Here is a 24,413-nt window from a genome sequence, read left to right as displayed (position 1 = left end):
TCACCATTTTACGGTTATGAGAGCATTCTGAATTTGACAATAGGCTTACCTTTACTAGTGTGTTATATATTTTCATATGTTTCCATGTAAATAATTAGGGCATTTTTGTTTCAACTTGAAGAATACCTTTCAGCTTTCCTTGTAAGACAGGTTTAATTATATTGAATTCCCTCAGCTTTTGTTTATTAGGGAAAGTCTTTATTTCACCTTTGATTCTGAAGGACAACTTTACTGGGTAAAGTATATTAGGTTGACAGTTTCCATGTTTTAGCACTTTAATTATATCATCCCACTCTCTCCTGGCCTGCAGTCTACTGAGAAATCTGCTGATCACTTTATGGGGGTTCCCTTTTATGAGATAGGGTTATCTTTTTCCTCTTGCTGCTTTTAAAATTCTTTTTGTCTTTGTTTTAGACAGTTTTGTTATTATGTGTTCTGATGAAGATTGTATTGAATTAAAATTTTGAGGTCACCAATTAGCTTCATACACTTGGATGTCCAAATCTCTCCCCAGGTTTGGAAAGTTCTCAGCTGTTATTTATTTATTTATTTATTTTTTTGAGGAAGATTAGCCCTGAGCTAACTGCTGCCAATCCTCCTGTTTTTGCTGAGGAAGACTGGCCCTGAGCTAACCTCCATGCCCATCTTCCTCCACTTTATATATGGGATGCCTAGCACAGCATGGCTTTTGCCAAACGTGCCATGTCCGCACCTGGGGTCCAAACTGGCAAACCCCAGGCTGCCAAGAAGTGGAACATGCAAATCTAAATGCTGTGCCACCAGGCCGGCTCCATCAGCTGCTATTTTTTAAGTTTTTTTAAATAATAAATACCTCTTTCTCTTCTCTTCTCCTTCTGGGACTCCAATGATGCATATGTTATTTCTTTTGATGGTGTCTCATAAATATGTAGGCTTTCTTCATTCCTTTTCATTATTTTTTCTTTTGCTCCTCTGACTGGATAATCTAAATTGATCTGTTTTCAAGCTTACTGATTCTCTCTTCTGCTTGTTCAAATCTGCTGTTGAAGCTCTCTATTAAATTCTTCAATTCTCTCATATTTTTCAACTCCAAAATTTCTGTTTGGTTCATTTTTCTGTTTCCTTCTTTGTTGAACTTCTCAATTTGTTCTTGTGTTGTTTTCCTGACATTGTTAAATTGTTTATCTACGTTCTCTTGTAGCTCTGTAAGCATCTGTAGAGCAATTATTTTGAATTCTTTGTCAGGCAATTCCTGGATCTCCATTTCTTTGGGGCCAGTTCCTGCAGGTTTACTATATTCATTTGGTGGAGACCTGTTTCCCTAATTCTTTCTGATCCCTGTAGCCTCACATGGGTATCTGTGCATTTGAGGAAGAAGTCACCTCTTCCAGACCGTATGGACTGAATTTGGTAAGGGAAGCTTTTCACTGTGGGGGGGAGCATGCTGGATCATGCTGTGGCCCTGGGCCTGGTGGTGCAGCGTGTCATGTACAGGGGTAGGGGTAAGTGGAAGCACTGAGTCCAGGGGGGCATGGTGTCTCTTCAGCTCAGGCCACAGTGGTCCACAGCATCAACAATTGTGTGGTCTTTGGCCAGCTCTGTGGGAGGTCCCCAGTGGCTGCAGGGGCTGTTGGAATCTTAAGTGGCCCCTCCAGGGCTGGTACCAAGAGATCAGGACAGGCAGTAGTGATAGCTGGAGCTGATGGTGTGCACACACTCACCTGTGGGGGCCAGCTGCAGACACCTATGTAGTGGCAGCAGCTAGTTTTAGACACACTCATAGTGATAGGGGCTATAGGCAAGGTACCAAGGGCCAGGGCCAATTATGGGCATACTGGTAGCTGCAGGGGCCCTGGCTGTCAGTGTGCTCTCCAATGGCTGCACACTACCCCTCCTACCCCAGGTATGCATACCACAGTGGAGGCTGGTGATGGGGTTGGACTGGTAGTGTGAAAGTGCACAGCTGGTGGGACTAGCTACAGGTGGGTGCAGTGGTGCCAGCCAGTATCAGAAGGTAAGGCCTGATCCAGACCTGCAAACATCTGTAGGAACCCTAGATGTCAGCATACTCTCCATGGCTGCATTCTCCCCCTGGCCATGCACACTCCAGTAGAGTCCAGTAATGGGGATCAGTATGGGAGTAGGCAGGTACACAGCTGGAGGGGCTAACTACAGGTGGGTGCAGGGGTGCCAGCCAGTGACAGAAGGCTGTGATTGATATAGACCCACAAGCAGCTGTGTGGCTCTGGCTGTCAGGTTGCTCTCCTGTGGCTGAACACTCTCCCCTTGCAGTACAGGCCAATGACAGGTGTCTGGCTAAGGGCATGCAGATGCACAGTTAGAGGGGCTAGCACCAAGCACAGGCATAGTGGTGGTGGTCAGCCGGGGTGCCTAGGCTGGTATCTTACACATCACAGTTGCAGAAACCTGAACTGGCTGTAAAGTTGGCTCCCCAGCTCCAAGGAGGAGGAATTCAAGTGGCTGGTGTCTTACACTTGTGCAGCCGCAGAAACCTGGGTTGGCTGCTGGTGTGAGTCCTGGGCTGTGCCAGGGGTGGTAGGGGGAGGGAATGTGGAGGGACTCAGACAGCTGGTGTCAGCAAAAGCAGATACCTGTGAGGCAAAATGTGATCAGATCTGCAGCAGGTCTGTGGAGGCTGTGGAGGCCATGGCCTTCATCAGTGGCTAAATCTGCTAAGTTTGTCTGCAAAGAAGGTCTCTGTGACCCATGATAGTTCTACTGCATGTCTGCTAATAATAGCCTCTGCTTTTCTTCCTTGTTCCTAGCTGGCTCATTGTGTCTTGTCTTTGCCAATCTGGGAGGAGTAAAACTGAAGTGGAACTTTTCAACAGTCCCTTGCAAGGCTAGAGAGGCTGATTCCTGCTCATCCTGCTCTTCCTTTTCTTGTGAGAGGAACTCTTTCTAGCTGGAAGTTCCTTCTTGGCGCTAAACAATGCTGGCTTGGGGGATGGGATGATGCAGGTAAAATGAAATTGTTTTCCTTCTCTTCATGTGCAGTTATTCTCAGTATTTTTCTTGCTCCACGGTGTTGCTAGAACCTCCTGAGTGGACTCTGGAGGTTGCCCGAAGCTGTTTCTGTTCACGGATAGATGTCTCATCTTTGATCTTTGTTAGGGACAGGGAAGCTGGGTTCTCCTATGTTACCATTTTGCGGGGAGATGGGGGCAGGATTCTTGCTTACAGTTCTCTAGGTGAGTATACTCGGATGTCAGGAGGGCCAGTAGTCATTTGAAGATTCAACTGGGCTGTATGTAGATGCCACTTGGCTGGGTTGATGTTGCTTATTGGTTGGAAGCTTATCTAGGATTTGCAAACAAAGAGCCTATGTGTGGCTTATTTATGTGTCTTGAGCCTATTCTAGGATGAAGTCTGAGTTTTAAGAAGGGGTATTCCAAGAGTAAGAGTTTCAAAATCAAGAATTTCAAGAAGCAGAAGAGGAAGATGCCAAGTTAGGTAAGTGCTGTTTCTAGAACCGGCACAGTATCATTTCTGTCATATTCTATTGGCCAAAACAGTCACCAAAGCATCCAGAGTCAAGGGGGAGGAGAGATGCAAGATCTCCCCTCTTAGTGGGGAGGTAGCAAGATCACATTGCCGAAGAGCATGGGGATTGGTAATTGCTGAGGCCACATTTGGAAAATAGAATCTGCCACAGTAAGGATATTGGATTTTATTTGGAATATATTTCAAAGATACTAGAGGGTTTTGAGAAGAGAAAAGAAAGCAGATGTCTTCGCCTTCTTGACCTACAAGCCTCTGTGTGATGTCCTGGTCTCCTATTCTTCTCCTTACTACCTGTACTACCTGCTCTAGATAGCACCCGGCGTGTTCCTTCCAGCCTCAGTGTATTTTGCCTGCTCTTCCTTCTGCCTAGAATTTCACCCCACTTCATCCCTTTATCATTTTAACTCCTACTCAAATATCGTTTCTCCAGTTAAATGCCACACGCCCTGAGACACCATCAGATCCCTCTGCTTTAGCCCTCATAGTCATAGCTCCCCAGCCATTGCTTCAAAGAAATTGAGATTTCTAATTGTATTATTCTGTATTTGTTGTAATAAATATTTGACATTGACAGCCAATATCTGTCATGCTTATTAAACTTCAACAAAAGAGGCCCCACATTTCTTTGACTCAATTTTTGTCCTAGGTCTTGTACAGTGTCTGACTCATAGAAATCACTGTTTGTTCAAAAAAATAAGCTTTTCTACAAAATTTCTTGATCTCTAAAATAGGTCTTGAGAGATGAGAGTTAAACAACCTGGGAATGTGAAGACATTTTTTATAAGGAAAAAACAAATATAAGTTATAGCATAACTCAGTAAGTAATCCTGAACTTGCAATGCTACCCCCATCTATGGAGCTTTTTGATATGTTAACGTGGCATATAAAAGAAATCTCAGGAAAATCACTCCTTATGTTCCACTTCATTGACACTAACTCATAATAATGAACTCACCCATAATGCTTGGTTTGGTGGACAGGCATTGTTAGCTAGTCAGGCTTGCCAGGCACAGGGGTCCCTGGGCTCATTTGCAAGGTACTACAAGCCTCCTTTTGTGTGTAGAGTTCGCGCTTTTCATCAAAAGCCAACCTCTCTTTATTTTCCAGTACATTATCCTGAATTCTTTCCTACAGTTTCTGTTTTTAAGACTCCTCTGCTTTTTCCCCATTCCTCATCTGCATGAGTTGCAAGCATTTTTCCAATGCCTCTAGCAAGTGAACCCTTTTGCTTGAACCATTTTCACATGTGGCAATATTTTCTCCTAAAGCGGTTAAGCCTTTTATCGTTGCAGTTTGAGACAGAGGTAACTTACAGCGCAGTCTCTGGGTATTGAGAGCATGATGGATGTCGTGTTTGTCTTGATTCTACCGGGCCTCTGTTTCAGGCATGCACTGAATAGTCTGCCTTATTGATGCTTGAGACTCAAGTCACTAACACTCGGCAGACATAGCTCAGCTGCAGACTGGTCGCCAGCTTTTACTCCCCTGCCACACCTCCCTCGCTTCATTCCTAAAAGGCTGCTTTTTACATTTGCACTGAATTTCCTTCTTGAAATTCTTAAATATTTTCTGAAGATGCTTCATATCAATTTAAATCAGAATATGTTCTCTACTTTATAATGATGCTATGTTTTCTCATCCTCGTTCACATTTTCTGTTAAAACACTGAATCATAGTTATTTACTTCATAAACATCATCTCATATTATTTCAATTGCACATTATTAACTACATTTCCAAGAAAACTTTACATTCATTTTTATATATGTCCAAAGGAGTCTCAAGAACATTAGAATCTGGAAATAGGTATAAAAAGATGCATCGTTTGATAACTATTTTATGTATATGTTATATGTATGTTCATTCAACATTTAGCTTGCTAAATTTAAAGCAAAACAGGAATTTTAGAAGTATCTTTTGGTGTTTAAAATCCATGTCAAAGATATAGGTCCATAATTTATTTAAAAGGGGTGCAAACTGCTATATGTCTACAACGTTTGAGGAATCAGGTCAATGAAACACTAGTTGTGATAGCATAGTTTCTCACAAGAAAACATTATTATAAATTTGAGGAATAACTAGTGAGTTGAAATCCAGTCTTTTAATTTAACTTTCTAGCAGTGGGATTAAAGAGGGGAGGAGGGAAGAGTTGTAACACCTGAATTAGTGACCATGTATAATCTGAAAAACCAGCAATTCTGAATTACTCATCAAATAGTGTCAGTACTTTATTTTCAAAAGTTGCTCTCTGAAACGACAAGAGTCAAAGTTTGTTATGATTTTTCTAGAGAGTTTCTGGGTAGGAGTAACTATTGCATAATGGTGAATGCTGATGGTAGAGTAATAAGCAATTTTATTTGCAAGAGAAAGCAATATCTTGAAAAAGGAAATAATTCTGTCATAATAATTTGTGACTGTGGGATTGTCATTAGGACAAAGCTGGTTTTGTGACAGCAAGTGCCATATTTCTTTGTAGGCATAAGCTTCCATGCAAAAAAGTACTGATACAGGATATTTTATTTTTTTCCATTTAGTTTTTCTCCTTTTTTTATACACAATATAATTAAAAGTGAGAATCTGCCCACATTACACCAGCAGAGAACAGAATAACAGAGCTTTAAAAGTATTTCAACACCTGACTTTTCAGTTAATAAAGCCATCCAAATGGTAAAATTCTGCACTCTTACTTCATGTTTCAGCCAATTAATTTACATAAGTTAAATTAACAGATCTTAAAAAAAGTATTTTTCCTCCAACACACGCTGCTGGTAGATTCCAGCCTCACAGCTGAGAAGAGCAACAGTTTTGGGTCACGAATTTTAAATGTGATAATTCATTTCAGGAAATCAACTTCCTAGTAACCAGCCCTCAGTAATTTTAAAAATTGTTAGTTTGTTTTTCCAACTGATGATTTTCTTCCCCTGGGCAGTAGTTCTTGAAAATTATGGGTATGGTACCTCACCTAGGATTCAAGAAAATATATTGCACAGCTACATTGATATATCTATTCTTGGTACTCATCAAGATTTAAAGATGCTTTGTGAGAACTCTGAACCCTGAACAAATGAAATAATTGGGTGGAAATTTGTATTTTATTTCTTCTATTTTTGGAAGCTAGTTGTGTAGGCAAGTGATTCCAGAATGACTGGTTACTTTTCACCACAGTCAGTCAATTGTTATTTGTGGTCTATTCCAGTGATAGGAATGTTTTCTACTGCTCTGGAGAAATGGTTAGATGTCTTCAAATACAGGGAAGAGTTCACTTGAGCATCTATGCGCTTGGACGCAATCATTAGGTGCTAACTTCTCTGTTGAGCACCCCTCCTTTTTGTTCCCATTGGCTTCTCAGAGTCATACTGGTTTGGGCCTCAGATCCAAATAAAGTCCATTGTACAATGAATAGTGATTCCTGGGGTTTTTAAAGTCGTTCATATTTTAATTTCAGGGAATACGCAAACTTTTTTTTTTTTTAAATTAGAGGTAAGCCATAACATAAACCTAAAATTCAGCATACTTGTAAGTTTCATAATATCCGTGCTCAGAGGCTTCAGAAATTTCGAAACTAGAAGAAACACACATAAATTGTTGTCCCATGGTTGACAGTTGATTGTGCTCGTTTTCTCTGCCTTTCTCCTTTTTCATGAACTAAGGAAGCAGCAAGGGTAATCTTGTGATTAACTGAGATAAATATCACTCCCCTGCTTAGAATCCTGTCATTTCTTGTACTCAAGGGAAAGTTAGAGTTTCTTAGCAATACTCACAAGGTCATGATTTCCATTTCAGCCTCGCTTTGCACTGCTCTCATAATTTCTCACCAATCCCTCAATATTTTACTCTCAGGTTACCCTGATGTGTGCAGTTTCCCAGCTATTGGGTACTTGGTGTCTCTCCCCTGAGATACCTGCCTGACACCAAGTGCTCCTCCTTTTCCATATCCATCTGCTTTTCTCCAGGCAAATACCTATTTATCCTTTTGGAAGCAGCATTTTGGTTACCAGGCTGCTTCCCCTGAGAGGCCTGACCTACCCTTCACAGACAAGGCGGGTTCTCCATTGGCTCTCATGGCACTCATTGCTCTCTGTGCCCCCTCCTTATCCCCACTCCAGCAGCCAGAGTCTACAGTCCTTATTGTTGGCTGTGTGTAATCTAGGTTTCAATGACAATTCCATTTTCTGGCTAGATATAACTCATTCACAAATTAGCTGATGAATTAAAAGCTTGAATTGCAAACATTATGGAAATCATAGTACATTATTTTCTGCCTCTTGCTTCGTGAGTGTTTGATGAATACTAATTTCTTAACTCCTTTTAATCTTATTTTCATCCCTGCTTCTCCGAACTTAATCTCTTAACAGAGTCTTTCTAATTGTCAATCCAGCTGTCTCCTTCTTGTTACCTTCTTTGACCTCATTGTAGGGGACAATACAATTGGTCATTTCTTTTTTGTTAAAAATATTGCTTCCCCTAAATTTCATAGTATGCAACTCTCCTTGATGCTTTTTCTCAACTCTCATGCATAATGTATAGACATTCCCCAGGTTTTTCTTGGGGAGCATTTTCTTCATGAGCTTTCCATCAGAGATCTCACTCAGGTCCACAGCCTCAACTCTTACTTCTGTGCCCTGGACCCTTAAATTATTCTTTCCAGTCTGACTTCTTTCTGTAGTTTTAGTCTGCATTTCCCAACTTGCAATGATTCTCCAGATATTTCCACTTAAATTTCTTAATACTTCAAATTCAACAGGCTTTTAAAATACTTCCCCACACACACTCAGACTTCCTCTTCTCAATATCCCAATTCTCAAAGCTCCCTGGAGTTGAAAGCTGTCCTTCCTTGATGACTAGTTCTGTCTTCTCTTTTCTCTCCTGGGTTCCTAAGTCCTAATTACTGTACTTCCACAGGATTTCTCATATGCATGTTCCTTTGTTTTCTTTTAATACCACTAGAGTCACAGCATTAGGTATCTCTTGTTCACATTAAAAAAAGAAAGAGAAAAAAACCCCTCAATTTAACTGACATTTCCATCTCTATTTTTTTCATTATTACTCTGATAAATCTTTAACCTTTTGCAGAAATTTTGAATGACTTCCCGTTTTGAGAACAGTATCAAGTTAAAACACCTAAACCTAGCATTCCACAGTCTAAACAGTCTTGTCCCAAGCAACCTACTGTGATAAACCTCCCATCACTGCTTTTCGCAAAGTTGTTAAACCAGCCTAACTCATTCTCAGTAAATTCTGTATTTTTCTGCCTTTGAGATATGTTTGTATCATTCAGTCAAGTTGAAAAGGTGTTCACCATAGTCTCTGCCTATCTATTTTCTAAATACTGAGCTTAGCAACTTTCCTTTATAAGACTTTCTTAGCTTATTCTGGGGTTACAGTCCACCCTCATAGATTGCCCTTTGAAACAAACATTTATAATTTATTCTTTATATTAATCCCCCTGGAAACCTAGTTCACCTTAAATATGAGTGCTTAATAAATACTAGTTTATTTCACTCTGCTGCTAATGAAAGATAGTACCTAATTTGATTAACATTTTTAATTGGAAAAGTATGTCTGATTGGGAACTTGGAGTCATTATCAAGTGAGCTAAGATAAGGAACTAAATCTTAATCATTACCACATAGAATTTGGGGGAAAAAAAAACAGACTAAAAGCTTCTGTGAATAATATCAGAAGGTGAGTCCAAGTTAGCTATTTCTAAAATGTTTTTCTCACTTGCATTTGTTTACTTGGCATTTAATAAAATGTAGGGAGGTAAATCATAGTCTTCATGAATACTTTCTTAACTGTCTCATTGGTTAGGGTCAGTTTTTGAAAGAGATGTTACTTTACCATTTTGTCTTTGGAATAAGCTAACTACTTGGAAATCCTGAAGATTTAAGTGAAATCCATATAATGTTAATTATTTTCATTAAAGCACTGCCTAATTACAACTCTTTGTTTAATATAGATTACCTGCACTGAAATATAATGAAGTAGTGTAAGTTTCTTTATTCTCTATTATTGTGTCATTTTGTCTTCTTTATTATATTATAATCAGAACTCCAACTGAATGTATACAGTATCCATGTCTCTTTAAACAATGGGGTCGCCTAAAAAAAAGACAAATGAAAGATACATTTTATTCAAAATTGACAATGCTTTTCCGTTAATCTCTGATCCTCTTAACATTTTGAGGTAAGAATTACAAGTATTCGTCCCTGTTAAGAGAAGAAATGGCATTTTGAGAGAGCCTGTGATTTATCTAAGATGGCAGAGTCACTAAGTGGCAGGCACATTGTGTACATAAATATCCATGAATCCTGCGTCAAACTCTCCTGGCCTCTGTCGCTGGGTCACTTGTGTGCTCATATCCTACCACCTTTTCAAACTCTAGAACTGCCTAACAGGCAGCCAGCACACAGGAGGCCCTGACAGGGTAATTGACCCTGTATGTCCCCTGGTACAGATGACAAACTGAGCTACAAAACTGAGTCACTCACCTAATGTGGCCTCAGTAGTTGATGTTAATGCTGTGACGCAAATTCAATAGTAAATAGACTGCAGTAATAGTTGGGCCTACATCATTATCATTTTTTTCCCTCAATTCACAAGGTTCTTTTGATTTGAATAAAGGTAGAATGCAGTGGAGAAGTCAGTACAATCAGAAACAACTTTTTTTTTTCCTGGACGTTTAAGTCAATTCCAACAGCCAAGTGTAATTCTGTATTAAACAGGAAGCCTAATAATCAGGTTTCTTAAACAAATATTTTTATCCAATTAACCCTCTTAAATAGATATTTCTTATTAATGCTGCACGTAGATAAAATTCTTAGCCACACTTAAAGTCACATTAATAGAAAACAAAATAATAATATCTTGGGAAATTTGTTTATCTGGCAGCCTTTAGACAGCTTCTTTAGAAATCATTATATTTTAGAAATGGTTGGAGAGTTGTTCAGGATCCATTTAGTTGCTTACATACTCACAGACGCAGGGAGAAGAAGAGAAAAAAAATTTTAAATAATAGCAAAATATCTCTGTAACATACACTGAAATATTAATTTTAACTGTGGTTCTTCTGACCCGTTCTCCTTTCTTTGATCTGTACTATAGAGTTGTTGTTTGTTCATACAAGACAATGTTCTAATTCATCCAATTGTCGTGGCAGTGGCTGAGATGCTCTACGTCCTCCTCATCTTGTCTAGCTTCTTTGGAGAGAGAAACTAGTGGAAAAATAATAGAACGCTTTCCTTACTGTCTTGGAGTTTCATTGTGTTTTTCTTATTTCTGGGTTCCTGTCTTTTCCTTTTAGCTTAAGTGACAAATTTCACATTCCTATTTATGAACCCAATATATTACAATACCCTTGGCATATTCTTCTTCTCTTTAGAGGTTTATTGTATACATAGTCTACATTACATACAGATAGAATGTGTCTGCAAATAATTTTCCACATGAAGTTTGGGCTCTACACATAATCAAAAAGCAATATTTAATCTTGGGTCCACTACTTCCTAGTACTATAACCTTCGTTCAATTGCACATATCTATATACGTGTGTACATATACATGTGTATATCTATTTAATTTTATTTTTTATATTATATAGTAATTTTTACTAGTTTTTCTTTAGGTATACAGTTCTATTAATTTTAACACACATTCAAGTTCGTGTAATCACCTCAGTATACAGAATAGTTCAATATACAGAACAGTTCCATCTCTCCAAAATTAAAAACCTTTATAGTCATACTCTCCCCCAACACCCAGACCCTAGCTATCGCAGCTTTGCACCCCACCACTGTAGTTTGTCTCTCAGAGAATGTCATATCGCTGGAACTATCTGGTAGGTAACCCTTTGCGACTAGTTCCCTTCATTCAGCAACATTTCTTGAGGGTCATCCAAGTTGTGTGTATCAAGAGTTCATTCCTTTTTATTGCTAACAATATTTCATTGTATGATGTACCACAGTTTTTAAAATCTCTTTACTCAGTGAAGGACATTTGGTTTATTTGCCAGATGAATAAAATCCAAATTTCCCAAATGAATAAGGATGCTGTAAACATTTGTATACAGATATTTGTGTGAACATAAACTTTTATTTCTGTGGGGTAAATACCTAGGTTAAATATTAAACAGCTGCGGCAAATATTGTGTTAGTTTAATTTTCTAGAAACTGCCAAGCAAATTTCTAGAGTGGTATACAATTTTGTATTCCCAGCAACAATGTATTGGAATTCTGGTTGCTCTATATCCTTGTCTGCACTTTGTATTGTCAGTGTGTTTGTGTGTGTATATATATATTGTCTGTGTAGGTATATAAAAAAATATATAAATACACACACATATACTTACATATATATAATTTTTATTTTAGCCTTTCTAGTATGTATTCATGTAGTGGTATTGATGACTAGAGATGAGGAACATCTTTGTTTGGACAATAATTTAACCTTTTTGAATTTGTTTCCTATTCTATAAAATGGGAGTTATTAGAACATCTGTACATAAGTGATTATGTAAAAATTATATTGCTTCATAAACAAATGATAAAAAGTAGAAGAAATTTTAGCTGTTCTTCACAATGGATTACACACATAGAATTGATGACTTGAGTTATTTTTGCTGACTAAAGCCCAAGAAAGCAATAAATTTGGGACCATATGATCAAATATAATTTGAAAATGTATGTTTCCTAGAAATAGTATTTAATATAGTACTAGCTTCTGCCATCTAAAAAACAATGCTTATGGATCAGCAGTGCATCCATCAACTTTGCTGAGGAATAACAAAAATACAATAGAAGAAGGGAAGGCAGTGTATGTCTTAAGACCCTAGAATCTAATTGGGGAACTGAGTGTACTGTGTATATGTAAAACAGAAGAGGATGATCTAAGGATATATGGAATATAGTAGGCTATTTTATTGTGTGCATAGTTTCAGAGATGGATCACTTTCATTTGACTATTATAAGAAAATCATGCTAAATATTTACTTTTAATGCAATAAAAATAATTTCAAAGCACTCGTTTTATAACATTCTACTTTTTCTTTGGATCACATAAAGCTTGAATTTGCTTACCTAAAGGTCAAAAATATGACATCATGAGCTTGAAGTTGTAGGAAGAATATCAGGCAATTTGTTCTATTTGTTTTTGAAAGAATGTAGAATACAATGGATGTTACCAAATACTACCAAAGAACACTAAGAGCGAACACTGATTGCTATAAATGTAATTACACAAAAACTAATTAGTATAGTCTTTAAGACTATTTTCGCTGGGGGTTTAAATTTTTATTTCACAGACAAGTAAATTTTCAGTGTATTCTCAAATGCAGGTAAAACAAAGTTAAACTCTAATTTTCAACTCTATAAGGACCTTTAATCATTGTCATTAGAAAGTTTTCAATATGGCAAACAATTAGATTTTATTATACACTTAAACTTCTGTATTAAGCATTTAGCCATAAATGTTTGAAACAGGGTATATTCATGAATTTCTGATCCACAGCAGGAGATAAAATTTGATTTGATGAAATTTGGTATTGAATGATCTGCTATCACAGATTTTGTTTATGGAGAAAAAAGTTCATTCCATTTTAGCTGTCAAAAGAAGATATGTTTTAAAATAAAAGCCAACATATTAACAAAATTAAAGGTCTTCAAATAACACATGATGTGTAAAGTAAGTTATAAGCTGTGGTACTGGAGTTAAATTATATCACTGTGAAGTTCATAGATATAATGTAAGATACACCAAAATATTGCTAGCTTATAACCTTGGGAATTATCATAGCTACAAATCTGCCATCATTTCATCTTGTAGACCTGCCTGTGCATGTACTGAGCTCTTTATCTACAAGGTGGCAGATAGTTTATCTTACCCTTATGACTCTTCAATTAGGAAAGCCATTAGTTTGGTTCTTCTCTTTTTAGCCTGGCAGGTGACCCAAAGGACCAATGTACATTTTTGATTCTTAAGATCATTTCCACGTTAAAATATGACATATGTGTATATATATCATACAACTTAAATTTTACTAGAGGCATCGGCAGTTGTCATTTATAATGCTCACAGTTTTTGCACTAAAAAATATACTCTTATTTGTTAAAATACGTGTCCCAATTTTTTGGTTCAGATGCCTGATGAGAATCTCTAGATAATGTCAGGAAAATGACCCACCCATTCTTTCTACTGTGTCTCTCTGTCTCCGTCCATTGGAGCTACCCAGATGCCATTAACTTCGCAGTTCCTATTTCCTATCAACTGGAAATATCAACCTCTTTTTAGGATGTCGGTAGAAATACTATGCAGACGTTAGGTGAGAAGAGGATATTGGCCATGCAGTAAGTCAGCTAAGTTAAATGTGGCTCTTAATGGGGATGAGAGTGGTTAAAGCTTGATCCTTTTCACATCTGTGGCCTGAAGAGATTTTTGGTGTAGAGCAAGAGCAAGGATTGGAGTGTCCTGCTGAACTAAATTCAGATCCTGTCTATGCCACTTGTTGGCTGTGTAAATTACTAATGTGCTAAGGCCTTCTTGAGAAAATAAAATAATAAGATGAGATAAAGTACTCTTTGAATTAATGACCATATATAAAGTATTCCTGATTTCTAAACTGTGGCAACTAAAATTCTCCATAAAGTGTTTCCATATTTAGTGCCTATTTGACCAAAAAACATTAGTCCATTAGATTGCAAATTCTTTTGGGCTATGAATCTTGTCATATTTATCTTTATATCCATAAAGAATAGCACCCATGGGAGAGAGACTTGTATCCTTTCTCTAAAGAAAATCTCTCCTCATTTTTTTCAGTCATCTTATAATGGAATATCAACTTACAAGTATAAAAATAAAATGCCAGTAGATTTGATAACTTTCTTTTTCCCCCTTGGCAATTCATGGCCCTTGGACACAAAGTTAAGGAATCCTTGTTTATATCTCTTCTTATCTTCATCTTCTATTTCCAGGCAATAATTGCTATGTTCCAGCAACTCCTCACTTGCTTTCCCCTAACAATCTTCAGCAAAATAATGGCCATTTATTAGCCATTCTCAAGTGCTTTTTATCATTCAAACAACCATGGCCCATGGACAGGGTACTTAGCTGTCTGTGTGACATTCCCTGTGTTTCAGGACTCTCTAGCATCCGTCCAAGTAGTTATTGCCTGCCTGTTTTCAACCAACAGGTACAAGGCTCCACAGGGTCTGGTCCACTGTTACCTCTATGCTCTCATCTCTTTTCATCCTCCCCTTATCTACTCCATTCCAGTCATCCTGGTCTCCTAGCAGTTCCTGGACCACAAGCCTGGAAAGCAATGTCCCTGGATCTGGGGCTTTGTACTTGCTCTTTTTGTTCGTTTCCTTCAGACTTTTACTCAATTATAACATTCTCAATGAAGCGTTCCCTGACTACATATTTAAAATTGCTACTCTTACTACTTTCCTATTCCCTTCCCTTGCATTGCTTTTCTCCTTAGCACCTATCATTATCAAATGCATCATGTATTTTACTTACTGATTTTGGTTTTTGTTTGTATGCCCTACAAGAATGTAAGTCCCTTGAGGGCCAGGGTTTAGATCAGTTGCCAGCAAGTATTAGGAGCTCAACAATGTACGTTGAATGAGTGAAGGCACAGTTTACAACTCCTGTCATTTCTCCCCCATGAGTGGGATATATTTTCTTTTGCTGGCAGTTGATTTTATTTTTCTATGTATTTCCTCAAAGATTCAGTGAGCCAGAGTGCTGTTTCCAGGTTTTTCAGAAAACGGATGAAGTGAAAAGAGAAGCCTACCAAATATAAAGAAAACTGATTAATTAAATGTGACTTCTCTTAGTGAACATGTGGTTTTCTCTAGAACCTGCTTGTTATTTTCCAGAGATGAACTATTTCAAAAGATTAAAATTGCCTTATTATGCACTGTTTTGGGTAGTATGTATCTATTTGTTCATTAATAATTATAATACGTAATAAATATTTATATATGCAAAAATGCTTTAAATATATTATCTCATTTAATTCTCAAAACAATCCAATAAAATAGACACTATTTTCCTTGTGATAGAAAGTGAAGAAATAGAATTAAAGAGGTTAAATATCATCCATTATGCAATATTTGGGGTTTTCCATCCTACTTTTGCAAGTGGTTTTGTTTTTAATAGAAAACAGAGAAAAACACACAGGTAATGCTCATATGCTTATGACCTGGTTTTATTGCCATAAACGAGAAATTCGATCAATAACCAACTGATGCTAAAATCTAATTAGAGACAGAAACAAGAATTCAGACCGATTAAAATAAAGATATTTTTGGTAGATACATTCTAAATATTTAGATTTTTCATTTTGAAATAGTTTATCTTCACAAGAGTCACCTTACGGAGTGACTGTATTACAGAATGATCTTATGTTACCATAATATTTTATCAAAAGCAGGAAATTTACATCAGTACACTGCTATTAACTCAACTACAAACTTTATTTGGATTTGACAGTTTTTACAGGCACTCATTTTGGGGGGGAGAGATGTATATTTACATAAAATTTTATCACATATATTGATTCATATAACCATCACGACAATCGGGATACAGATTTGGTCATAAAGCAACTCCTTCATGTTGCAGTTCTGTAGTCACGAGCTCCCTCCAAACTTAACCCCTAGAAACCACTGATGTGTGTGTTCTCCATCACCATTACTTGTGTCGTCTCAAGAACATTATATATATAAATGGAATCATACAATGTGTAACCTTTCCATATTTGTCTTTTGTTTTTTTAACTTAGCATAATGCCCTTGAGATCTGTCCAAATTGTTACATATAGCCATAATTTGCTTCTTTTTATTACTGGGTAGTATTCCATTGTATCAATGAACTATTGTTTGTTCATCTGCTCACCGCTGACTGTGTTTCCAGTTTTTGAGTATTACAAACAAAATTTCTATGAATAATTACGTACAGGTTTCTATGTGGACATAAGTTTTCATTTCTTCAGGATAAATATCTGAGCATTCAGTTGCTGAATTTTATGGTAAATGTGCACTTAACCGTACAAGAACCTGCAAAACTATTTTCCAGCATGGCTATATGTCCCAATTTTTTTTATTTTTATTTTTTTTTGTGAGGAAGATTGTCCCTGAACTATCATCTGTGCCAATCTTTTAAACTTTTACAAGCCTCTGTTTGAATGTTCAATGACTAGGATGAAGTTTAAAATTACTCCTCGTAAGAATACCATTTACCTATTTAAGTTTTTAGCAAGACTTTCAAAGGCTATATGTGTAAAACATTGCATTTTCTGTAATCCATTTGCTCACAGACTGAGTTTGCCCCTTTTGTCTCCATATTTTAGGGTTTGAGTTTCTTAGTCATATTTTATTTGACTCTCATTGCTAATTAACGGAATCCTAGCGCTTTGAAGTTTTGAAAGTCATAGGTTTTCCTACCTCCTTGTCAAAGAAATCTCACAAGATAAAAATGAGAAATTGTTCTTTTTCCCCATGCAGCTGCAGAAAGATGTATGCTATTCAACATTTAAAGCTATTCTTGCAAGTCATTTCTAACAACATTCCTGTCACACACCCAATTATAAAGATTATATCTTTATTTTGTGGGTAATTTTTAGCTCTAACAAGAAGTCTGTAATTTGTATTGGTTATCTTAATAATATGTTGCCTATTAAAATTAAATTAAAATCTCAATTTTCTGAAAAGGTTAAGCATTATGAGATTTATTTTTAAGTCAGAAGTAGATCATTGACACATTTTTTTTTTGTTCTTCATGGAAAGAGGCAAAAACAATAAAGTATGTATTTTTTGTATTTAACAGATAATTTGATAGTCCAGTCTCATTTAAATGAATCATATGTAAATATGTATATGTGTATTTTATATATTTTTATGTTTTCCAGCTGCATTGGTTATTCATATTTATAAGTAACCATCTAGTTTGACTAGTATTGATAATTTAATTGTGTCTGTTCATCCACAGATGATAATCTCTGTTTCCCTGAGGAAAAATATAGATTCTTGTGAGAACTTACTAGATATCCATGGCTACATGTGTGGCTAAGTAAGTTTTCTATGAGTGAGATAATATTCTGCGTGTGGAGTTTCTTTGCTTTGACAGTGGTTTGGGCGATTCGAGGCATTGCACTTCTTTTCCCATTTCCAAATTGACCCTTTAGGAAGTGACTTGCAGTTTTAGCCCTTTAGAAAACATTGGGGGCCGGCAGCTCTGAGAGGAGGGACAGAATCATTTACTCCACAGCCTTTTAATTAATTGACCAAGCAATTGCACTACTACTCCAGTGTCCATTTCCTACCTCACACCCTGAGTTGTTGTGGCCATTGCTCATGCTACAAGCTAGTTTATTCTGAGGTCGTTTCTTTGGCTGACATAGGGCTGTTAATTAATTAGTTTTGTTGAGTTTTACATTCAGTCTGATTTCAAGAGTTTTATGTATAGAGAAATTCTCGTGCCTATGGTTTGCTCATGATAATTTACAATTATTTAATACTAGAGTGAATGCTTAAGTTTCTTCTATAATTTCAATTTGAGGAAGAAGCGAGTTCTCTAGTCAGGCACCATAAATTGGAAGTATTTATAAAGCTAGAGAAAGTTGTAATACTTATGTTTGTGAAGGAAGGGATTACCACTATATGCCATTCTATGGAAATTCACTAATATTACAAAGTTAAGATGTAATCAATTTAATCTAAATTATGTAGCTGGAACTGCAAATAGAAAAGGACTCTAGCTGCTAAAGATGGTGTAAAGCAGAACCTTTAAAAAGGTACTATTAATGGAGGCCGATTTCCTCCTAAATTGTTTTTGTAAGATTTCATTTTAAGATGGTATATTTATGGTTTCTGCACTTTGCAAACTCAATAAACATCTCTCTAGATTATGATTTGATGTAACAATTTACTGAATACATGTATTACGTATTCCATTTTCCGAGTGCTTTCTCCATAAGGAATCTAAATCATATTTACAGAAGTGCAACTAATTTTCAAAGCGTTCCTTTGAGGAAGAATAATAGGTAGAAAGAAAAGCTTAGAGAAGCAAAACTTATAGCAATGGGCTAACAGGAAAATAGCATTTAAAGACACGGTCCCACATTCTACATTTATGCAATATAGTATAAGGGGTTTTATTTTATTTTTACCTGAAATTAATAATATTAATAAGTATTGATATGTCTGTGATTTCAGCATACTATAAGGATAAAAGGAAAAATATATAAAATTCTTGAGAGCTCACTTGGCTTTAATTTATCAAAACACCATTTAAAGTAATTCATGCCCTATGTGAAATATGAATACTTGGGAATAGACTTTCTTAGGTATATGTAATAAAATTGCAATCATTTCTGTGGTTCAAAACCTATTCATTGGAGTTATATCTGTGCTCAGCCTTGTGCTCATTGCTTGAATCACAGGCATGGGATCCAGAATCCTTGAAACTCTCTATAAAGGGAGAAAGTCTTAGGTGGGGAATGACCACAGCAGAACTGCTAAACCAGCATACTCTCGCAGTCTTCCAGTGCATCCACCTGCAGATAACCGAGCATCCACAAAGGTCATCAGGCTAGACTAGAGCAGAGAATGTATTATTTCTGCAAAAAAATGGCTTTGACTTTTGGTAACGAAAATAATTCCTTGATTACTCTTCTGCATTTAGTTTGATCATAGTAGAAAGTAAGACATCATTGCTAAGTGGATTTTTAATATGTGAAAAACCCAGACAGAGATCTTCCTTGTTAAAGTCTCATTCTAAGAGGTGTATTTCTTATGTAGCAATATATATAAGAAACTGCAGTGTAGGTAGTGCTCCCTTGTAAAGATGTTTTTCAATAAAAATATGTTTCTCTCAGAACTTCATGAAGACAACAATGTCAGGCATGTCAATAACAACAGCAAAAAGTGGACATATATTGAATGTCAATGTACCAGCCAGCAGGTATAAAGTTAAGAAAATAATGGTTTGTGATTTCGAGGAACCCAGTCTATTGAGAGAAAGAAAAAAATCTAAACCAGTGAATCCAATATATTTTTTAAGTGCTTTGATGGACTTCTTTACAGAGCTACAAATATTCTGAGGAAGTAAAAATAGCTAAACCTTGCATTCTGGGAATGGTTTCCAGATGAAACGAAATATGCACCCCGTTTTGAATTCTAAATGGGAATTTTGACAGGTAAAAAGAAGTCAGGATGGACATAATATGTAATAATAGTCACAATTCCTTTCCAGACTACTTCTTAGATTTCTATGGTTCTTTGCTCTCTCATCTCTCCTCCCATCTCTCTCCCTTTCTTGATTTGAGAAAGCTGTTTTGAGTAAACCAAATTTGGATGGGACAGTCACACCCCTTCTCTCCTTTCCCTGAGGTGTAATTTTACCAGTATAAAGGAATTACCCATCACCACAGCCTTGGTCCCCTTTAAGACCCCTGACCAAGTGTTCACAGTTACTCATTTCTTACCCTTCGCCTTGTCTTTACTAAACTTTGGTCAAGCTTGTCTCCTCCCACAGGGGTCTGTCCTCTTAAAAACTTTATTATTGTCAAAGGAGGTTGCTATACTTAGGGTAGGAACTCCCAAAGCAAAAGGAAATTGACCGTCTGACAAATATGCTAAGCTGGGAGTTCATAAATCTGTTCCAATCTCACCACAATGAGACAAGATCTTAAATCTACTGCTCTACTTGCCAACGGACCCCCTCATTGAGGAACTTAAAATCTCCCAATTTAAAGCTCCTCAGTGTGGAAAGGTCAGTTGGAAACAAGTTGGATGTTTTATCCACTCAGATGTACTTTGGAGACACTCAGATGGCCATTTAGCTGCCTGACCCCAAATTTATTCTCGGGTTCTATAATATCACTCAGCAAGGAAGGGAGAAACTAAATCCACTCCTCTACCCACATTGGTGGGGGAATTTCACTCCCGTGTGGAAAAAGAGGTGTCTTCCTGCACCATCTGTCAGAAAGGTAACTGGTGTAAAGCTCCGGCAGGACCTTTTCTTCATTAGCCATTAGATTTTGTTCAGTCTTTTTTTCCCCCTCAGTTCTACTGAGATTTAATTGACATGCAGGCACTGTATAAGTTGAAGGTGTACAACATAGTGACTTGGCTCATATGTATTGTGAAATGTTTACCATAATAAGTTTAGTTAATATCCATCATCTCATATAGACACAAAAAATGTCTTTTTCCTTGAGATGAGAACTCTTACGATCTACTCTTTTAGTTTTCAAATATACTATAGAGCAGTGTTAACTATAGTCATCTTGTTGTACATTACAGCCCCAGTACTTATTCATCTTATAACCGGAAGTCAGTATCTTTTGACCACCTTCATCCAATCCTCCCACCTCCCACTCCCCTGCCTCTAGTAACCACAAATCTAATCTCTTTTTCCATGAGTTTGTGTGTTTTTTAGATTCCCCATGTACATACATGAGGTCATCCTGTATTTGTCTTTGTCTATTTGATTTATTTCACTTAGCATAATGCCTCAAGGTCCATCCATGTTATTGCAAATGGCAAGATTTCCTTCTTTTTTATGGCTGAATGATATCCCATTGTATATACATATCACAACTTCTGTATTCATTCATCCATCGATGGACACTTGGGTTGCTTCCATGTCTTGGCTATTGTAAATAATGCTTCAATGAACATGGGAGTGCAGGTATCTCTTTGAGGCAGTGTTTAGTTTTCTTTTGTGTATATACCCAGAAGTGGAATTGGTGGAACATATGGTAGTTCTATGAGGGCAGCAACACTCTGTCTTCTATATTGTTGTTAAAGGATAAATCTTCATAGATTACATTATTCTCATACCATGCCTAGCTCAGTCAGTATGTTGGTTTTCATTTGCTGCATATCAAAGGAGCCCAAAACATAGTGGCTATAAACAACAATGATTTGTTATTTTCTACCATTTTTTATGTTGCTTGAATGGTTTCTTTGCTGATTTCACCTGGGTTCATTTATACAGGCACTAAGTGTTAATTGATTAAAAATTTCCAACCCCAAGGAGAGACAAAAGCTCTTCCCTCACCAATAGTCTTACTGATTTAGAAAGTTCATGTGTTGTAAGGTGTTCAAGAATTTTCTGGAGAAAATTGGTCTGTTTTGTTCTTCTTATCTATTACTGCTTTTATAAAGCATGCTATATCAGTTTACATGCCCTAATTTCTGTCTCCTCAAATGGATGACTCACAGTCTGCTTTTATTGGTGAATATCACTTCTGTTAGTGTTTATTTTATCACATCAGGTGACACCTATCTACTTCACAGAATGCTTTTTTGCACTGAGTTTATTTGGAAGAGAACATATTAAAGAGTGAGAAATCTCAATTGATTTAGAATTCATTGAACAGGTCCTTTAAATTTCATTTTTAAAATGTTACTGAAGTTAATGCTCGTTCATAGTGAAGAGTAGCAATAATCACCCAACCTCATCCAGCACTCGAAATGTACCAGCACAAGCTCCACAGATGTTCACTCATTTAATGATAAGAACAATTAGACATATGCGACAGAATGAGTTCAGGCCAATGGTCATCAGCAATGATGAGATTAATTAGGCAGAGGATAGATAGGAATGAAATGAGGACTAAGGATGGAATCCCTCTGAGGCACTCTAACATTTAGAGTTCAGGCAGAGAAGGAGGAGCCTGCAGAGCAAATTCCTGGTTTCCTGTAGAAATACAGTGCTACTCACTGTCAATTTTGATGTCCCACTGAGTATCCATATCTTCTTCTAAAACGTATTTCAGTTGTTTTTGACTGAGTTGCATCCCCCAAAAAATTATATGTTGAAGTTCTAACCCCTAGTACCCTAGAATGTGAACCTATTTGGGAATAAGATTGTTGCAGATGTAATTAATTAAGTTAAGATGAGGCCATATTGCAGTAGCGTGCACCACTAATTCAAATATGACTGGTGTGCATATAAGGAGATGGCCATGTGAGGAAAGAGACAAAAGGAGGATGCCAAGACAAGGCAGAGACTGGAGTTATACTGTCCCAAACCAAGGAGAGGCTAGGATTGATGGCCACCACCAGAAGTTAGGAAGAGGCAAGAAAGGACTCTCTTCTACAGTTTCCAGAGGGACATGGCCCTGCAGGTACCTTGATTTTGGACTTCTAGACTCTGAAACTGTGAGAGAATAAATTTCTGATGTTTAAAAACACTCAGTTTGTGGTACTTTATTATGGGAGCCCTAGGAAACTAATACAACAGTATATGCACGTATTTTCCGTAATGATCGAGAGAGAAAATAAGTGGTATGGGTATCTATAGTGAAAATCCAATGTGGTTAAAGGTTAAAGCTAAACTGTGGAATTACAATAAATTGAAATAATTCTGTTGACATCTAGTCTGAATTTAGAATTTTCTTCAAATATCTTTGTCAGAGAAGTAGTATAGAAAGATATGCATTCTGGAATTGTAAGATGTTTTCAAAGCTTCTATCAAGGTGATAGACATTACAGAAATTTATTACTAAGTTTTAATTGGCCAACCACTAGCCAGGGCAAACAAAACAAAACTTCTATCTTCTCTCTATTAGTCATCTCACAAATAGACAAAAGAATGGCCTTGGAATTATTTAGTAAACTTGACATGCTCTTGAATAAAAACTAGAAGAACATGTCTATTTAAATTTAATTTTCAATTTACAGAAATATAAAGCCTATGGTAGAATATTATGCAACAGAAAGCTTCTTCATATAGACATTTAAAATGCTATATATTACAAAAATAATTAAATTATTCAGGTCTTAGTAATGCTAAATGGGTAACATTTGTGATCAAAACAATTACTACCAAATGCCTCAAAATATGTAGTACAAAATGCATGTATAAAATCAATTATTCAACTTTAGTTTTTGAAATACGAAAATATTTTTCACTTAGTTTTTGAAATATGTATATATGCAAATATAGCATTGTCAACAGGCTGGTATGCCTGTTGACATTGTAAAAATAAAAATGAGAATATTTGGAACAGCATAAATAAGAAATATGGCCTTAAGTTTTCATTTTTATTGTAATTCTGCATTCTCTTGAGCCTCACAATAATGACCTGATATAGCATGCCACTTTCTGGTTTATGACAAAGATTTGCCAATTATACTGTAATCATAAATGACAATTCCAGCTAAGCTTTGGGAGAAAAACTTTCAGTAAAAAATTCATTTTTTTAGAGAAACTTTTATTGGAAGCACAATTCATATGTGCACAGGTCGATACATTTTCAAAAAGTGAATACAACCTGTAACAACAATCCATTACAAAAATAGAATGTTTTCATTACATCTAGTTCAAGGTATAAAATATTTTTCATGCTATTATAAAATGGTATTTTAAAATTTCACTTGTATTTTCTGGTAAAATTGACTTTTGAAAATTAGCCTTGTGCCTAAAAACTGTTTGGCAAAGTTGCTTATTAATTCTAAGAGTTTGTCTGTAGATTCTATTGGATTTCCTATGTACACATTAGAACTGTACATTTTTAAAAATTTATTTTTGAAATTACCCTCATTTTCACAAAATTTTAGAATTTATTAACTTGTTAAATTAGATTTAACAAGATTAGAGGATCAAGACTACAGTGATAAGAAAGAAGGACAATTCCAAGTGGATAATATCATCTAGATAAAAGACTGAAAATGGACAGGGAAAATTCAATTATTTTCAGAAAAAGCATTTATACTTTCAGTTTGTCAAAGACCTTCAGTTCAAATGAACAAGTATTCAGAGACCATGGGCATGTCTTAAGGAAACGTCTCAAAGAAGGTATGGCATATTTCACTTGTTTTTGTAAATAATAATGTTTTGAAGTTGTTTTACGTTTAATGTCACATTTTGATGAAGTAAAAAGTTCCCCTACCACAAATA

At 36.4% G+C, this 24,413-nt stretch overlaps 1 long non-coding RNA gene across 1 annotated transcript; it reads left to right on the top strand.

The window, feature by feature from the left end:
- Positions 1 to 2,836: 2,836 nt before the first annotated feature.
- On the top strand, positions 2,837 to 24,312 carry LOC123280260 (uncharacterized). Its single transcript, XR_006519039.2, has 3 exons — positions 2,837 to 2,961; positions 3,362 to 3,453; positions 24,235 to 24,312. It is a non-coding gene; the product is annotated as an uncharacterized lncRNA (long non-coding RNA).
- The last annotated feature ends 101 nt before the right edge of the window (positions 24,313 to 24,413 follow it).

The sequence above is a fragment of the Equus asinus genome, chromosome 23 (genome assembly GCF_041296235.1).
Source record: "Equus asinus isolate D_3611 breed Donkey chromosome 23, EquAss-T2T_v2, whole genome shotgun sequence".
NCBI lineage: Eukaryota > Metazoa > Chordata > Mammalia > Perissodactyla > Equidae > Equus > Equus asinus.
The sequence above is the reverse complement of the archived record's forward strand: the minus strand, read 5'-3'. Positions and strand labels throughout refer to the sequence as shown.